At 38.3% G+C, this 19,765-nt stretch overlaps 1 protein-coding gene across 1 annotated transcript in view; it reads right to left on the reverse strand.

The window, feature by feature from the left end:
• The window catches only part of LOC133607581 (neuronal migration protein doublecortin-like), a 29,085-nt gene extending 26,471 nt beyond the window's left edge, over positions 1 to 2,614 (reverse strand). The window contains exon 1 of the mRNA XM_061962342.1: positions 2,467 to 2,614. The gene's annotated coding sequence lies outside the window, so the exon portion shown is untranslated. The remainder of the gene's footprint in view (positions 1 to 2,466) is intronic.
• Between the last annotated feature and the right edge of the window lie 17,151 nt (positions 2,615 to 19,765).

The raw sequence follows: 19,765 nt of genomic DNA on the forward strand, positions 1-19,765 counted from the left end.
TGGCTGGCATACATTGATTTGCAATCCACAATATGATAGCACTATGTGGACACAAGTATTTGGACACAGACCATTGCAAGGAAGTGAAAAGAAAAGCTATTACAGATGACTCATACATGGATAACAGTTACTGCAGTGTGGAGTTCAGAATTAATTGATTCTTCCACACCAAACCCGTCCAATCATGCCCTTGTGGACCTTGCCTGGAACAGAAGAGGGTATTTACCCCAACTAACAAAATTGGCAGCATAGGAAAATGTTGGTAAAAATGATTAAGAATCTGGTAGGAAATACGTAGGTCTAATCCAGTCGTGTCCAAAGTGTGGCCTTGGGCCATTTTTTGTCCGCAGCTATAATTTTAACGGCCCCTGTGGAACACCACAAATAAAATTTATGCTACCCAATGTGCACTCACTCATGAACACGTAATGGCACTGTCTGAAAGTAGTTCGTCTTTACAATTAGGTACAGTAGATGGCATCGTCACTCTGCTACTTGACACACCTGGTCTGCCAGAGAATAAGAGGATGTAGCAGGAGGGATCCGTGTTGCCGACTAAACTATATATTTAGAGAATTAAAATGCAACTTTACTTTTTTTTTCATTTCCGATATCTAAATTTGTTTTGTCGATGCATCATTTTACTGTTTGCATCCCATTTAGTTTTGGCAGAGAGTTGGTGCAGCTTTCCAAACTATGTCCATACACAGTGCGGAACAGTTACTAATTCTCGCCTCCATGACAGCAAATGAACTTCATTTCTTACCATTATCGCTGAAGGAATAGCTTAACATGCCACACCCTGAGCAAGAAGCCATGCTAAGTGCTAAGCTACCTTAAATGTCTTATTTTATAGATATTATACACATATCTGGAACCACGTTACAGAGTAAACAGCTAGCACTTGCGGAATCTTTTTAAACAAACACCATGGTGCCGAAAATTTTAAATTTCCGAACTTTGAATTGTGTTGGTATCGGAACCCGATAATGAATTGGATCGTTCAAATTCCTAAAATTAGTGACAAATCTAGCAACTTTTTTTGTTGGTCGCATTAGACACATTTATCAAAATATCATGTATCACACTCGCAGGATTCTGACATTTGTTTTTCTAAACATGTTTCATGCACGCTTTTTGCACACAGGAGCCAATTATGCAAATTAGACAATATGTCATTTTACACCCCCTCCACAGATAGATTGCTGTTCTGCGGGACACAATTACCAAAAGCTGACATGCAGGCTGTTTCTTTTTACTTATTTTTTTCCCAAATACACACAAACATGGGTTAGTTTTAGCCCGGTTGAAAATGAAATGTTAAAATGGCCACGGTGTCCTTTTTCAGGATGCAGCCGTTGGTGGAAAAAGTTTGGACACCCAGGTCTTATCACTGCTGCGTTTAGAAAATCCACTGTAGGCTACTACTGTCTTTGAGCTTACTACTTTTTCGAAACTACAACGTTTGATCACAACAGAACAGTTTGCATAGGACATCAAAGAATATATTATTAGGTTCAAAGGGTAAAATAAATCAAAGACAGGATAACCATGGATAAAAAGAGGATGACTCCGTGAATGTTGTCTGGATCTGTGTTGGCCCTGTGATGAGGTGGGGACTTGTCCAGGGTGTACCCCGCCTTCCGCCCGAATGCAGCTGAGATAGGCTCCAGCAACCCCCGCGACCCCGAAAGGGACAATAGGTAGAAAATGGATAGATGGGCTCTGTTTATGGGAACTAAAAGCTTGTCCCACAGTTCAAACTCTTCATTTTGGGTCTTTAAGCAAAGGCCATTGCAGTGACGGTCACAGTGACATCCATTAATAAAGATTGCTTAGCAGCTTTTATGAGCCGCATGCTGACAAGGGTGGGGACCAGGGGCTCCTCAGCTGACAAAGAGCAGGTTTTTAAGCCCATCTGCTGCTTTTTTTTTTTTTTAAAGTGACCCATCCTTCCTCTGCAGAGTATTAACTGGAAGGACGTCTATTGTCTACTTTACTGCATTCAGAATGACATCACTACCATGTGCTGGAGGAGCACCTTCTTACTAGCCCAAAAAGTGCATCTTAATTGGCACAACACTTATTAAATCACAGCTTGGCCGAAAATTACAATGTAGTGACATCACTTAACCAGGAATAAAAGCCAGTATTGATCATTTTTGGCTCACATTGTGTGACACTTACTTCCTCAAACCAAAAACTATTTTATATAAAGGAATACCAAGAAGCTGAAGTTGAATGAATGACACTTATTAAAAAGGGGTATGGCACAGGGCACCAGCTGGTGCCAATTTACTTTAATTACTGTCTAAAAATCAGCTCAATCACACACACACACACACACACGCAAGTGAAAACAAGTCTAATCATCTCCTGTAAAGTCTAAAAACTATCTTAAACAGACTCCCAAGCCTAATTTCTTCCGTCGAGTGTGCCCATAATCCCACCCAGACGCGGACTCACCTGCGTGGCTGCTTGCACCAGTGAAGGGAGCGGGTGCAGGGGGAGTGTGTGAAGGAGTGTGTCAAAGTGTGTATGTGTGTGTGTGTGTGTCGAAGAAAAGATTCACGCCGCCTCTCAGCTCCCTTTGTCTGCCAGCCGCTGCCTGCCTGCCTCATTGGGGCAGCCGCCGGGTCCTAAAGCAGGCTATATACGGCCACGCCCACTTTGGACAGTAAAAAAATCAGTGCCAGAAATAACTGGGTCATTAGCTTCACACCTCATATGAAACCCATTGAAGACCTTATTGTCATGTATTGTCTTATTATAAAGTGTCATTCTATGACTTCATGACAACTTTAAGAACATTTGTTTTTATTACTTCCGGCCACGCCCACTTTGGACAATAAAATCAGTGCCAGAAATAACTGGGTCATTAGCTTCACACCTCATATGAAACCCATTAAAGACTTTATTGTCATGTATTGTCTTATTATGATGTCTCATTCTATGCCTTAATGACAACTTTAAGAAAAAAAAATTGTATTACTCCCGGCCACGCCCACTTTGGACAGTAAAATCAGTGCCAGAAATAATTGGGTCATTGGCTTCACACCTCATAAGAAACCCATTAAAGACCTTATTCTCATGTATTGTCTTATTGTAATGTCTTATTTTATGACTTAATGACAACTTTAAGAACTTTTTTTTTATTACTTACATTACACCCATTCGCTAAATCAGTGATTTTCAACCACTGTGCCGCGGCACACTGGTGTGCCGTGATATATTGGCTGGTGTGCCGTGGGAAATTATGCAACTTCACCTAATTGGTCCAAAAAATATTTTTTGCAAATCAATAGTCATAATAATGTGCCGTTGTCTAGTGCCTGTGCTGTGTAGAGCTTGGCAGGGTAACCTTGTAATACTCCATATCAGTAGGTGGCAGCAGGTAGTTCATTGCTTTGTAGAAGTCGGAACGCGTCGAGGATGGTTTGTCGTGATCCCAATAGGCAGAGCACAGCGGGAGACAGCGTGCAGGTAAAAAGGTATGTAACGCTTAAACCAAAAATCAACAAAAGGCAAGTCCCACTAGGAAAAGGCACTGAAGCATAGGGATGGCTATGTAAAACAAAAGTAAAACTGAACTGGCTACAAAGTCAACAAAAACAGAATGCTGGACGACAGCAAAAACTTACAGCGTGTGGAGCAAAGACGGCGTCCACAAAGCACATCCCGTACATGACATGACAATCAACAATGTCCCCACAAAGAAGGATAGGGTACGCACAACTTAAATAGTCTTGATTGCGAAAACAAAGCAGGGGCGAGCAATAGCGCTCAAAGGAAGGCGTGAAGCTGCTACAGGAGAACACCAACAAAACAGGAAGGGTCACCAAAATAACAGCGCAAGACAGGAACTAAAGCAATACACACAGGAAACAACAACAAACTCAAAATAAGGCACGACAACCTGGTGGAGTTTAATTTTTTAACCTTTTCTGCTGGTGGTGTGCCTCCGTATTTTTTTATGAAAAAAATGTGCCTTGGCTTAAAAAAGGTTGAAAAACACTGCGCTAAATAATGTCCTCTAAGGACAGGCATAATTGATTGATTGGGTGGAATGATTAATTACTGATTAAAGGCTTCTTAAAGTACCAATAGAGTGGAAAAATAAGTTGCCTCTATAATGAAGCTATTATCATATATATATGATTTATGACACCAAAAGTCTTCCAAAGTTTGTGAATTGATAGATATGATCGAAATAGTATTTATCGCAGAGAGATTCCAGAGCCATTTTGAGAGACAATGAGGAAGCCAGTCACATGATCATGTGACGTCACGCTAGGAACCAAAGATCCCTTACCCATCAACAACAATGCTAATCAAGCACACTTTGTGAGAGCCAAAAATTATTACATTGGGAAAAATTATGATTCAGGACCTTATATTTTTGAGCCCGAATACAAAGAGGATGAGCATTAAGTTTTAGAAGCCGACTGCTACCTGGATGCAGGGTTATTGTGACACTAGCATTCACAGCTTTGCTAGGTGCTAAACATACAAACTAACCATATTAAACCATAAAAAACAAACACTTACTGTAATTCTCCACTCTCGCTAGGATGTCGACCAACGGGACGCTAACATGCTATCGTTTAGATGAACATTCAATCACAATCCTGACAAAGAAAAAGTTGCAGGAACCATGGTCACCTGTGTCTTCTACCAGGTGAGAGATGCATGAATTATGATCTAGAATTTACTTTTAGCAAGTTTGTGGCGCAGCAGAAGTAGCCGTCGGCTCAGTGTGTTAAAAAAAAGCCAAGCATATGTGTTCTTGTCTTACATAAGGACTGTGAATAATAAACAGCACATCTCTTTCCAATTTTTGCGTATTTCCAGTATGACTTATCTAATAATATGGTCAGAGTGCAGAAGCGTTACTCCAGTGATGTAGAATCTACGGAAATTACCGAAGGTGTCCAGAGCGGAACTTTCAAAATGGCTGGCTGAATTTGTGGCATTTTGTGAGATTTTAGACGATATTTTCATATATTTTGCGGATTATAAATACAATTAGATATGGTTTAATGGATACAATGAACCACAAATAAGCATATAAAGTCGAGAAACGCGCTATATAAATATAATTCACTTCAACTTGTTTTTTCACTCTACTGGTAGTTTAGGTCAGTTGACACAAAATGAAGTGCACTACATGGCCGCAACCAGCAGAGGTGCTGTTGAGACAGTCAATTGAAGAAGATGAAAGCAATGTCAGATAACAAGGTCTATACATACCAGCATTACTAGACGTGCATTAATAATGGTATTTGTACAATCATTTCATCCTCCAAACTAGTGGTTCTCAACTTGTTTCACCAAGTACCACCTCAGAAAACACTTAGTTCTCCAAGTACCACCATAATGACCAGCATTAAAATACCGTAGCGTAGTCGGTCTAAACATTCATTAAAACAAGTCAGAGGGTTTATTTAACAAGTATATTTTATATTTTTGGCCACTGTAACATGACACACAGTATGAACAGTAACACTGTGTTTACATTTGTATTTAAGTTATTCTTTGGCGTACCACTAGATGGAACCCGCGTACCACTAGTTGTACACGTACCACAGTTTGAGAATCACTGCTCTATACCAGGGGTGTCCAAACTATTTCGGACAAGGGACGCATACTCAAAAGTAGACACATGCGGGGGCCATTTTGATATTGTTTTATGTTGTAAAAAAAAAAAAGCCTGAAACATATTTAAAGACAAAACTTTGATTGTAGGTGACAAATCGTTATGAATATCAACATTTCAGCTTTTTGTCACTGGATTACGTCTTTTTCCTTACAGTTTTACCAGTGCTGTCAAAGGATCAGGTGTACCCCGCCTTCCGCCCGATTGTAGCTGAGATAGGCTCCAGCGCCCCCCGCGACCCCAAAGGGAATAAGCGGTAGAAAATGGATGGATGGATGTATTTGTCCCGTCCAGGTGTATTTTGAAGTAAAATTTGCCAGTGAGCATGCCAGTCGGAGTCTCCTTACTTTGATGCACAAGCATATGCATTGACCTGATCACTGACTGCTGTCATGTCTGTATTATCATGTTTTGTTTTAAGTCATGTTTTGTTTAGTTTCTGTCTTTTCACTCCCTTGTCTGGTCACCATAGCAACCATTAGTTTTCACCTGTCACGTCACGCACCTGTTTCACGTTTTGAGTCACGCACCTGCTTTCACTAATCATGTCCATAGTATTTAAGTTAATTCATTTTCTGTTGTTCGGCCTGACGACATCCCCGCATTTATGCCCCCTGTCACACTCTGTCCTCCGCTGCACACTTCATGTCCATGCCAAGTAAGTTTTGTTTCGATTCATGCCACAGTTAGTGTTTTGTTTAATTGTTCATAGTTTTTTGCCCTCGTGCAAGTCTTTTGTTTTCATTAGTCAAGTTTGTACATCCGCCTTGAGCGCGCCTTTTGTTCGTTTGAGTGTTATTATTAAATTATGTATTTACCTTCATGCCGTGACCAGTCCAATTCACTTGCACCTCGGGAGAACAAACCACACCATAGTCCAAGTTCTGACAACTGCATGATAAGTTAAAATAGATTGGGTGATTCATCTGCCTTGATATATGATTAATGCAATATTGTTTGTGATTAATCACATCAGTTAACTCGTTAAATTTGTCCGTCCTGATTTAGACAGTCTTTTGTTTGGTTTTATTTCGACAATTAGCTGCAAGCCAACAAAACTCGAGCTGCGGGGATAGGCCAATTGGCAACACTAAAATGGCTTTAGTGTGTGAATGTGAGTGTGAATGGTTGTCTGTCTATCTGTGTTGGTCCTGCGATTAGGTGGCGACTTGTCCAGGGGGCACTGACTCCGCCTTCTGCCCGAGTGCCTTTCGTGGCCTCAGAAGAGATAAGCGGTAGAAAAATGGATGCATGGATGAATGGAAGACTATTTGTAAAGACAAACAAGATTCATTCACTGTGCCTGATGTTGAACATTGTCTGTCATGGCTCTTTACTGACAGGTGGGAACGCTGTTCTGCCAGTTGCAGTGGTAATGTTTTACTGTAGCAGAAGTCCAAATCAGGTATGTACAATAGGTTTCCTCAAACTATGATAATAGTTAACTTCTGGTACAATAATTTGTCATTTTCCATCTGGCAGCAATGATGCAGACGTCCACTGTGACCAATTTAGATTTTCAGTTCTAAGTAAATATATACCGCTATATAAGCTGTACACCGACTACTTTAAAGTATATCCAACTTTAATTTCTATGGTATTTTTGGTTGACTGCTTTGATTTTTGGTGATTGGTGTGATGTGGAGAAGGGGTTGGATTAGATAAGATGTGCTTCTTCCTACTCTTCTTTGCACAAGTAAAATTGTATAACTACGTTTGTATGTTAACACGCGAATGTGCGCCAATGTAACCTTGTATGCTATTCAAAACAAAACAAATAGTATTGTCTCTTGAGAAGTTATACTATAATCATGTATGTTATTGTGAAACGTGAGGTACTCACATTTGTGAGGTATTGCACAAACTGTATACAGTGCATCTGGAAAGTATTCACAGCTCTTCATTTTTTACACATTTTGTTATGTAACAGCCTTATTCCAAAAAGAGAAAAAAACATTTTTGTCCTCAAAATTCTACATACAATACCTCATAATGACAATGTGAAAAAGTTTTTTTTTTTTTTTTTTTTACAAAATTTTGCAAAAAAAAAAAGAAAATCACTTATACAAAAGTATTCACAGTCTTTGCTCAATACTTTGTTGATGCACCTGTGGCAGCAATGACAGTCTCAAGTCTTTTTGAAGAATCAATTCCATTTTGTAATAAGGCTATATATATATATATATATATATATATATATATATATATATATATATATATATATATATATATATATATATATATATATATATATATATATATATATATATATATATATATAAAACAAAATGTAGGAAAATTGAAGCACTGTGAATACTTTCCGGATGTGCTGTATATGAAAAATATGTATCGATAAACCCCAGTAATTAGCTCGGGGTCATAAGTCATTTAAATTAAAACATTTTTAGCCATCTTGCTTTTTGATACATGCTAGATCAGGGGTCACCAACCTTTTTGAAACCAAGAGCTACTTCTTGGGTACTGATAAATGTGAAGGGCTACCAGTTTGACACACACGTCAATAAATAGCCAGAAATAGCCAATTTGCTCAATTTACCTTTAACTCTATGTTATTATTAATAATTAATGATATTTGTCTTTGTGGAAACACTGATCATATTCTCACAATAAATATATATAGAAACAGATAAATATCAATATGCAACACTTTATTTTTATATTTTCTCTAAGCGCACATTTTTCAAATTGAACATTTTCAAATGCTCACTTCTAAGACAGTCTTGTGAAATCACAATATCCCATTTTAACTAGCTAGCCACTAACATTTTTTAACAAATCATGAATTACTTTGCACCATGTTTGTACAAATAATAACTCATGTAAAATACAAAAGTCAACTCTCAAATTTTTAAATAAATAATGTCACACTTTGAAATGGACACTAAATCTGTTATCTGTTTCTTAATCAGTTAGTGAAGACCAAATCTTTAAAATATTTTCTTTGATTTTCAAATTTTATTTGAGTTTTGTCTCTCTTAGAATTAAAAATGTCGAGCAAAGCGAGACCAGCTTGCTAGTAAATAAATACAATTTAAAAAATAGAGGCAGCTCACTGGTAAGTGCTGCTATTTGAGCTATTTTTAGAACAGGCCAGCGGGCTACTCATCTGGTCCTTGCGGGCACCGCGTTGGTGACCCCTGTGCTAGATGCAGTAAATTACTGCCTATTGGTATTGTATGCAGCTATATATGTCAGTGTTATTAACCTCATCAGTATATTTGGCCAGGTTTACTGCATGAGACAAACATTCAGTATGTACAGCAATGTAATATGCACTCATTTCACCGAAAGCTCAACAATATGGTCTAGGACAGGTGAAGGAAAGGTGAGATGCTGGACCGCAGGTGGCGGCCACATGATACTCCTGACAGGCTGAAGAAAAATAACATCTTAAAAGTGTGTCACAGTCTAAGGTGTCTTTAGGTGGAAAAGTGTCCCCTTATTTTTTTTTAAAAACCTCTAAAGTCAGAGATTACCAGTCAGTGACTGGGCTCATTGAAAACATGTTTCTTGTCATTAAGCGATGTTTCAAAGCTGGCCTTCATCGCTTCCCTTCTCAACTCAACTGTTGTCACATTGTGGCGCCTCTCCTTTGCATGTCACACATACTGTAGCTCTAATGCACTGTGATCACCTCCCTCATTGCTGCCTCACTCGACCGCCTACAGTGTGCCAGAGGGGCGGGCGACACTCTGGTATCAATAGGGACAAGATGGCGGAGAGTCAAGAATGGGGGGACAGCAGATTTAAATTTTACGCTCTCAGCTGGATGCTTTGTCATGAGCAGTGCCTCTGGCCAAATAAGTAAACATGGAAGAAAACAAATGGGCTCTCATTTATTGTCCTACACTATAAAATTATTGCTTTGGAGAGCGACAATAATTTCCTCAGGAGTAGTGACTTCAGGAGAGTTAGCATGTTTTTCAGTATAGACCAGGGGTGCCCAAACTACTAAAAAAAATAAAATAAATAAACACTTCTTCTTTTTTTCTTTAAAATATTCTTTTTTTTAAATCTGTCCTTTCTAATCCATTTTCTATCGCTTACCAATTTTTTCTATAGGTTTTAATATGTTCTCGCAAAAAAATTATTAATCATTTAGAGATGAAAGAGGCTAATTAAATGAAATTAAAATAATATCTAACTGGGTATTTACTTTTATACCCTCCTCTATTAGGTAAACTGGAGTGAATTGTACATTGAACCATGCTAATGGACTCCAACTAGCTGATACTTACAGTAAGTGTAATTAACATTTAAATATAAATGAATGTAGTTTAATTTCACCAACTAAAATTATGAAGTATAATTTAAAGGTACAAAAATGGGTTTGGTTGTTTTTTATTTAGAAAATTATTAAACTAAATTGAAAACGTATTAGATTCAATTGAATTCCTTTAAACCATGCCATATTGGGAAAATTAGGATGACCTTTATTTAAAATGCAAACATAATTTAAATCTACTTTAATTTCATCAATCAAAATAACATATTCACATTTAAAGATGAATAAATAGGTACTTTAATTGACATTTTTAGAAAATTGTTCAATCTGAATATATTTACATATATTTACAAATGTTATTTTATTTTATAATTGAACTTAATTTGATTTAATGTAATTTAATTTAGAGCTTTATTGACAGTGTCTTATTATACATTTGTTTTTTATAAGTATAATTTTAACATTATTGTTCATTGAGACAATATACTTTTAAAAATCCTATTTAGCTAGGATAAAAGGGAATGGGAATGACTTATTTCAAGTTTAAAATGCTAGCCTGGTCTGAAGGCGTTTTCAATTTGCAGGACATTGTAAATAGTACTGATCACAGATAGATCAAGAAAAAAATAAATGTAAAGGCTACAAAACCATGAACCATGACAAATTGAAGGAGCTGTGTGAAAACGCCTGACTATATTTGTTGCATTTCATGACCATGTAGTGCAAAGGAAGAGGTCTTAAAATTACAATAATCCCCGAGAGAAGAACATGATGTCAGAGTTTGACGCTCGTCCCAGTTGGCCTACAAAAGTTATAATGGAAGCATTCAGAATACCATTTGAATATCCAACCACATGCTATAATTTGTTGATAGAAACCCAAATGCACACACCACACAGCCAGCTTGTGTGTGTGTGTGTGTGTGTGTGTGTGTGTGTGTGTGTGTGTGTGTGTGTGTGTGTGTGTGTGTGTTGGACGTGATGATGAGTTGAAGCGTGGCAGCAGAGCACAGCGATGACTTCAGCGCTGCAATCTTGAAGAGCCTGGTTGCATGATCAGCATAAGCGGCTCACAGCTGGTGTCTGCAGAAAGGGGAGGGGTCGGCCGGAGATGGCTGGGATGGTGGGTTCGCTGCCATGGCGACGGATTGGGGAGGAAGTAAACAGATGTCCACCTGCTGGCAAGACAGGCCAAGGGTGCTAAGAGCCAGGTGGACATCCAAGGACACAAGCTTGAGTGAACTTAAACACTATGTGAATGTTTTTGTTGGTAAACATGGTGGCACCAAACCAACACATCTCAAACATGATCCTAGTAGTCCCTTCGTGTTTGCTCCAAGCTGACCTCATGACATTGAAGATGATGCGCCGGGAAAGCTTCCATCTCAGCAGTCCCAACGTATTTATCATTGTCTCCCTTAAAGCCCGATTCAGCGTTCTTGCGGAGTCACGCTAGCAGCGGTCTCGAGGAATCAGACGCAAGCAGCGCCGCTGGATTGAATCCCTTCAGCTAACTGCCCGGCTGGCACGAAAAAGGCCAGGAAAGTGACGGCGGCGTTGTGGCATCCATCAACACTCAGTGTCAGCGAAACCTTAAAGAAAGCTGCTGGGAGGTTCACTTACATGCTGGCACTGACTTTAAGTAGCAGACTTTTAAAAAAATGTTTTGCAGAAAAACCTCTCACAGTTTATTGAAACCAGACTGACTAGAACTTGTTTTGTTCTAGTAGTTTTGATGCAGTTCTGCCTAGCAACATACCTCCACAAAGGCCAAATTCTATCAGCACTGTACTGACTTCAGAATCAGAATCAGAATCAGAAGTATTTTATTAATCCCCTTCCTGTTGATGAATTCTCATTAAGACCCATTCTTGCTTCGCTCTCAACGAAGACGGTCGCATTTCCCTTCCTCTCCGTTATCTCGTCTCGTTTTGTCATGTCTTAATTTTCTAAGAGCCTCTCTTTTGCACTGTTCTAAATCTAAACATGGAATTGATAAAATGGTCCCTCAACTCAATTGACAAGCTCTTCTTTAAGAGAAGCACAGGTCCAGGGGAACCGGCTTGACCTGATGGGACATTTGCATCGATATCGGAATTGAATCGCAAGTTGGATAACATCTCGGAGAAGCTTTCCGCATTGCAAGGCGAAATTATGATAAATTTGACAGCCAGAATGGACACACACACACACACACACACACACACACACACACACACACACACACATTATGTACTGTATGTCTGCACTTGAACAGGTTTGTGCTGAAAATTACATTTTGCTGCACTTTTTACGTGCAATAACTATAAAGTTATATTCTATTCTGCTCTTATGTAAATATATCGTACTATTTTTCAGTAATTTTAACTACGTCTCAGCTGTCCGACAATATGTTGCCCAAAGTCTAGCCTTCTATATGGACAGTCAGTAAGATAGTAACTTTCCATTTTGTGTGCCTGTAGCTTTATTGCTAATAAGCGTGTGAGAGTGTGTAAATACAAGAAGAGAAAATTTTGCACCATAACCACTTTTTTACTTAAAGGTGCCATATGTAATAATTTCATGTCAAGTCATCATAAAATGGCCTTGATATATCTAAAGGCATTAATAAATCATGTTCTTTTCAAATAGCTTTATAACTGATAACAGTAGTTTAGCCAGGATATGCTCATTTAAAAATTAGATTTACAGCCCCGAAATCTTGTTCTTGTTTTCATTTCGATGCCCCGCCCTCCACCATTTGACCAAATAGAAAGTCTGTGAGTGTGTCACATCCAGGTTGCCAGTTACGCACCGCCACCTTCATCTGGCGACTGCCACTGGTAAAGTTACTAAACATGTCAGAACTAAGTAAATTTAAAAGGCGTCGTTAGGATTCTCAACTTATTCATGACAAAGCCAGGAAGGAGGATTTGTATCGGGGATGCCTTTGAACAATGCAGACGATTGAAGGCGGAGAAAACTTTTTTCATCAGACGCTACATTTGCTCATTTCCTCCTTGATAGGTAAGTAAGGCATTTACGTTTTCTTATTACTTGTAATAAATGGACATGGACATTTTGTATGTAAACTATATTGTCCAATACAGTCTATGATGTTGTCTAACAAAGCTAGTATGTTCATGCAATGAATGCCCGATCAATGACACATCGACATATAGGCTGACGGGGGAAATATATGCATGTTAGCCTGTATGTTGATGTGTATTCCAACTGACAGGTAAAAGTATATTTGCGACAAATAAAACCTACGTGGATATGTGTAGTGTCAGTGCCTATTTCGTTCTCAATATGCAGATATGCTGAGGAAATGCGGTCCAACATTAGCACAGCAAATTGTGGTTTCTGGTACTGTATGAGCATTAGGCACATATGGGGTGGTATTTGCTTGGCACAATATAATGCATTACATGTAATGATTTTCTACTTTGTGTATTGACATGGTAGTAGGCTATATGATTTATGTGTAACGTGGTTTTTGTGTAACGTGGGTTGGCTCATAGAATCGCACTCTGCACCGAAAGATGGTGATTGATTGATTGAGTTTAGTTTATTTCGAACATGAACACGCTTACAGTGTAATACATCACATATAATTTCATATCATTTCTCTTACATCATGTCCGAAAAGGAGTAGGAAGAAGCAAAGCTTATTTAATCATACCCCTTTCCCACTTCAGAGCATTTACAAATACATATGTTCATTTACTGTCTTCTTTTTGTAACACAATTACATCAGTGAATGATTAATACAGCAGTTATTGCAATATATGATTAACTTAGTCATGATAAACATACTGAGATGAAGAATATCCCGTTTTTCTCAGGTATTTCTCATAATTCTTCTTCCTTGTACTTTGTAAGCACTATTAATTTGAACAACCTCTTAAACTGAATCATATCAGTAAATTGTTTAACTTGTGTGCTTAATCCATTCCATAGTTTAATACCGCATACTGATATGCTGAAGGTCTTAAATGTTGTACGTGCATACAAATGTTTTAAGTTAGTTTTTACTCTAAGGTTATATTTCTCCTCTTTAGTTTAGGAGAATTGTTGCACATTATTGGGTAGCAGGTTATAGTTTGCTTTGTACATAATTTTAGCTGTTTACAATTTTACCAAATCGTTGAATTTCAATATTTCTTATTCAATAAATAAGGTGTTTTTATGTTCTCTATATCCAACATAATGTATCAGTCTAACTGATCTTTTTTGTAACACGGTTAGTGAATGAAGTGCACATTTGTAGTTATTTCCCCATATTTCTGCACAATAACTCAGATATGGTAACACTAGCGAGCAGTAGAGAATATGGAGTGATTTTTGGTCCAAAACATATTTTGCTTTGTTCATCATTGAAAAAGGTCTTGCCACCTTATGTTGCATATTTTTATATGAGGTTTCCAGTTAATATTACCATATATTATTACACCCCAAAATCTAGTTTCTTTTACCCTTTCAATGTCTACTCCGTCTATTTGTATTTGTGTATGATGCTCTTTTTATGTGCGTAAATGGAAGAGAATGCAGTGCGTCAGGTTGGATGCAACATGGGGTTATGCTGAACAAAATGTGGCTGTAATTTTACAGTTGGCCTTGGCTTGCCATCAAAGTAGGCCTATGGGATATATAATATATTACATTATGTATAATTATTTCAATGGTGGTCCGTGCGGTCAAACTAGACATTTTAGAAGGTTAATGCCAACAATCTGTCCCGACTCCCGACAAAAACATTGCTGCGTAACTTTACAAATACATTTGGCTAATCGACATTAGTAACATGTGCCATAATTACTTACTAAACCATCTTGCACGAAGCATAAACAAGAGAAACCTACAGCGTAGGACTCGTCGATTGCCATTTGAAGTTCCTTGGAGTAGAATTCGGATTCGGCTGCGTATCTGACAACCTCAGTCAGGGAGAGAGGGAGGGGACGACAGAAGTTTGACCGTCATTGCAATACCATTTCTGGCCACATTACTACATATGGCACCTTTAAACACTGTACTGTAACTGTTCACTTACGCCTACTTAATATAAACTATATTAACTCTTTCAGGCATATTGTTGGTTTAAACTCATTTTGGGAACTGGTTTTTGTACTGCAAATTAAAGGAGAACTGCACTTTTTTTGGAATTTGGCCTATCGTTCACAATCATTATGAAAGACATGACGATGGAAGTAATTTTTTTGCCCTTTAAATATTAAATAAATACGATCAAAAGTCAGCTTACAATGGAGCCTATAAAGCACTTAATAAACATCCAAACACCTCCATTGATGTTTTATATACAGTACATGATGTAAGTATATATGTGATGTAGTAATGGGCACATTTATAATAACATTTAATAGTTCAGTATTTTGATCATTTTAAGCATACGCGGCGCATTAATTTAAAAAACGCATCACAACGTTTGCTTTTTTTTTATCTTCATCACTGATTACTACTCACTGCAGACTTCATAAGAGCCAACAAACATAATAAAACATCACTTACTGTACAACGTCTGCTGTCATTAGGACATACTTGCCAACCTTGAGACTTCCGATTTCGGCAGGTGGGGGGCGGGGGCGTGGGGCGTGGTTGGGGGCGGGGCGTGGTTAAGAGGGGAGGAGTATATTTACAGCTAGAATTCACCAAGTCAAGTATTTCATATGTATATATAACATATATATATATGAAATACTTGACTTAGTATTTCTTTTATATATATATATATATATATATATATATATATATATATATATATATATACATACAAGAAATACTTGACTTTCAGTGAATTCTAGCTATAAATATATATTTCTTTTATTATATATATATATAAAATAAATACTTGAAATTCAGTGTTCATTTATTTACAGGGCAGCACGGTGGAAGAGGGGTTAGTGCATCTGCCTCACAATACGAAGGTCCTGAGTAGTCTTGGGTTCAATCCCGGGCTCGGGATCTTTCTGTGTGGAGTTTGCATGTTCTCCCCGTGACTGCGTGGGTTCTCTCCGGGTACTCCGGCTTCCTCCCACCTCCAAAGACATGCACCTGGGGATAGGTTGATTGGCAACACTAAATGGGCCCTAGTGTGTGAACGTGAGTGTGAATGTTGTCCGTCTATCTGTGTTGGCCCTGCGATGAGGTGGCGACTTGTCCAGGGTGTACCCCGCCTTCCGCCCGATTGTAGCTGAGATAGGCTCCAGCGCCCCCGCGACCCCAAAAGGGAATAAGCGGTAGAAAATGGATGGATGGGCATTTATTTACACATATACACACACATAACACTCATCTACTCATTGTTGAGTTAAGGGTTGAATTGTCCATCCTTGTTCTATTCTCTGTCACTATTTTTCTAACCATGCTGAACACCCTCTCTGATGATGCATTGCTGTGTGGCACGCACAAAAGTGCTTTCATCAAATGCACTAGATGGCAGTATTGTCCTGTTTAAGAGTGTCACAACATTGCTGTTTACGGCAGACGAACTGCTTTACGGTAGACGAAAACGTGACTGCTGTTGATGTGTTTTTGTTGCCGCGCTGGGAGGACGTTAATGAAACTGCCTAACAATAAACCCACATAAGAAACCAAGAACTCGCCCTCCATCATTCTACAGTTATAACGTGATTGGGCAGGTGCACTGTTTATATTGTGGGAAAGCGGACTCAGGTCCGCATGGACCTGAGTCCACCTGAATTTCGGGAGATTTTCGGGAGAAAATGTGTCCCGGGAGGTTTTCGGGAGAGGCGCTGAATTTCGGGAGTCTCCCGGAAAATCCCGGAGGGTTGGCAAGTATGCATTAGGATGCCGACTGCTGCAATGTTCATATATTGCCATTTAAATGAAGACTGACACTAATACTTGCAAAGAAACGGGGTGGGGACAAAGGGGTACCAAGCGTCTCTCATACTCATTGAATGCAATATAGCAGTGGTTCTCAAACTTTTTCCACCAAGTACCACCTGAGAAAACACTTGGCTGTCCAAGTACCACCATAATGACCAAGTAGCGCAGTGAGCCTAAATATTCATTAAAAACAAGGCAGAGGTTTTATTTACCACATATATTTAATATTTTAGGCCAATGTAACATTTCACACAGTTTCAACAGTAACACTGTGTTTTGAATCTTTATTGAAGTGATTGTTTGGCATGCCACTAGATGGAGCCCAAGTACCATGATTGCACTGCAATATAGTAATGCTGCCTGAGGCTGAGCCAATCAGTGGCCACAATACTGAACAATGCGCTCTGATTGGTTTGGTCTCTTTTAGTAAGCACTACTGCAGTAGTATTGATATGTTTAGTTCATTTAGCCATTATGCTTCAAAACTCTCAATATAGGCCAAAAATGTTGGGGAGGAAAGTCAGTGATGTGGTGAAGCCGCAATATTTGAAGAGACGACTGTACTGTTCACCCTTCCTGGTCACCATCAATGAAAACCATAACAGAAAGTGCCTGTGACATGGTTCTTGATTTCTGCATGAAATATGTTCAGGTTGGACGTGTGTCGTAAGGACAGCAGTACATAAAGCCTCATCAGTTACCATGGAAGCCCATTCACAGTCAGGAAAAATCCTTGAGAGGATTATTGTGAGCATGATCAGCGGCAGGAAAAGCGGGAGGCAACAAAAGGATGAGGTCATGTGATGAGTAGTTAGTCAGGAAGCTTCCTGCATGATAACCTTGGTCAGCATCATTCACACGCCGGCTGAATCACAAGAGTGTCACACTCTTTTTCTATTTTTTTTATTACATTGTTCTCCATCATTCCCAGAATGCTGAGTGAGTCAAGCCAACTGTGTTAGCACGTGGGAGGTTTAAAACATGGCGGATGAGGGCTATAACAGGAGGATTGTAGGTGGGTGGCGGATACTTAAGAGGAGGATCACAAAAAAACAGTAAATCATGACCAGACTTTTTTTTTTTTTTTTTTTACTGTCTGCTCTTTTAAATCACCATGAAGCAAGAAGCTTTGTCTGCCGGGAGGATTTTCTAATGAGGGGCTTTTTGGAGGAGGATGACAGGCCGCTTTGCCTGTCCTGTCCATGAGGAGGAGCGTTTCAAAGAAATGAGCATGGTGCTCTCTGTGGAAACTAGTACTATACCACCACCCCCCTACTCCCAAGCCCCGCTGGCATCTTGGCAGCACCATTAGGGCGTACAAGTCTGAAACTCTCATTATGTCAAGCACATTGAAAACCTCTAATTTAGGCTCCAAAATGAAACTAAACCGGGCTAAAAGGCATGTTGTACTCAATACTAAGACCCACCTTCATTTGTGGAGCAAATGCTCTATATCCATTATGCTTATAAATATTCAGCCTTTACAAATACACCAAAAAAAATATAGACACAAGACCACAATGTACGCCACTGGGCATTGACTAGCTTTCTCTGTGTTGGGTTATTTACAGTGTACAGTAAACTGACACTGTGATAGAAGCTGTACACTGACTACTCTAAAGAATGTCCAAGTTTCATTGTTTCCATTTGAAAAAGCTATAATGTAATGATTGCTGCCATGTGAAGGCTGAACAGTATAATACAACAAGAAAGATATCAGATCAAATCAATCAATACAGTCGCTCACCACTGAGAATAGCAACATTAAATTATAAAAATTGCAATACAGTATGAATAATTATAATATACTAAATAGGATGAAAGCTATCTCCTTGTCTTTATAGTCAAGTTCAGGCGTGTCATACTTATTTTCATCGAGGGCCAAATCACAGTTATGGGAGCCCTTAGAGGGCCGTAACAGTGAATAATATATGAACATAAATGTATAAGGATTACATAATTGCCTATTCATTTGATTTTTTTTTTTATGTACATTGTAAAAAAAAAAAAAATGTAGATCTCACTGTTGAAAAAAACTAGCAGCTCAGGACCAGAAAATATTTGTATGAATATTTGTGAAAATATATATACATGTTGTGTGTTTTTTGGGGGGGTTTTTGTACAGCATATTGCTGCAAATGGAATTTTAAAATGGGTTCCACTGTAGTTTTTACAGTAAATTCCGGCAACTGAGCTGCCGGTTTTTACTGTGAAATCCACGGTTGTTGTTTTTATACTGTATTACTGTAAATGGAAAAACGGGACCAAAGTCGCTTTTATGGTAAATTGATGGATAACTTGTTTTGAAATCATACGTTAAGCAGCTATTTAGGAATTTATCTTTATTTGAGCAAAACACATGTTTTGCAAAATATGATAATATATTATTTTGTTGCATTGTTAGATAATATTAAAGTTTTAAACATGTACAATTATATGCACTACATTTATTTTTTGAATGTCAAAATGGAAAGAACAAATATATTTAGTAAGAAAATATAAATAACTTTATTAATACATATTATTTCCAGGCTTTTGCGGGCCACATAAAATGAAGATTTGAGTCGGACACATGTGGTCTAGTAGCTATTTACCAAGATGGACAAAAATGTGTAAATAATGTCAAACAAGCTGTATATCATAATACATGGGATTTAGGTTATATTGTAAATATAACATATCAGTAATACCCTTGGAAAAAATACAATTTACCTGCAGTTATAATCTGACAAAATAGAAGTCTGTTATACCCATAAAATACCACTGTTTTGTGTCTTTCACACAATGACTAAAAAACAGCAAGAAAACATCCTGTAGTATTTTATGAGTACCGGTATGCTCGATGACAAAGAAGTGACGATGGAATACTGCCATCTGCTGGAGTTTCAGCGCATTGCACCAACAGCATCTATTTCCAACTCTCCAAAGGACTCTGTGCCCAAGCTAATGATATAAATGCATATGAAACGTCTAATCATTTAAGGCCATCATCTATTGCAATTTAATCGGATAAAC

The sequence above is a fragment of the Nerophis lumbriciformis genome, linkage group LG09, assembly GCF_033978685.3.
Source record: "Nerophis lumbriciformis linkage group LG09, RoL_Nlum_v2.1, whole genome shotgun sequence".
Lineage (NCBI taxonomy): Eukaryota > Metazoa > Chordata > Actinopteri > Syngnathiformes > Syngnathidae > Nerophis > Nerophis lumbriciformis.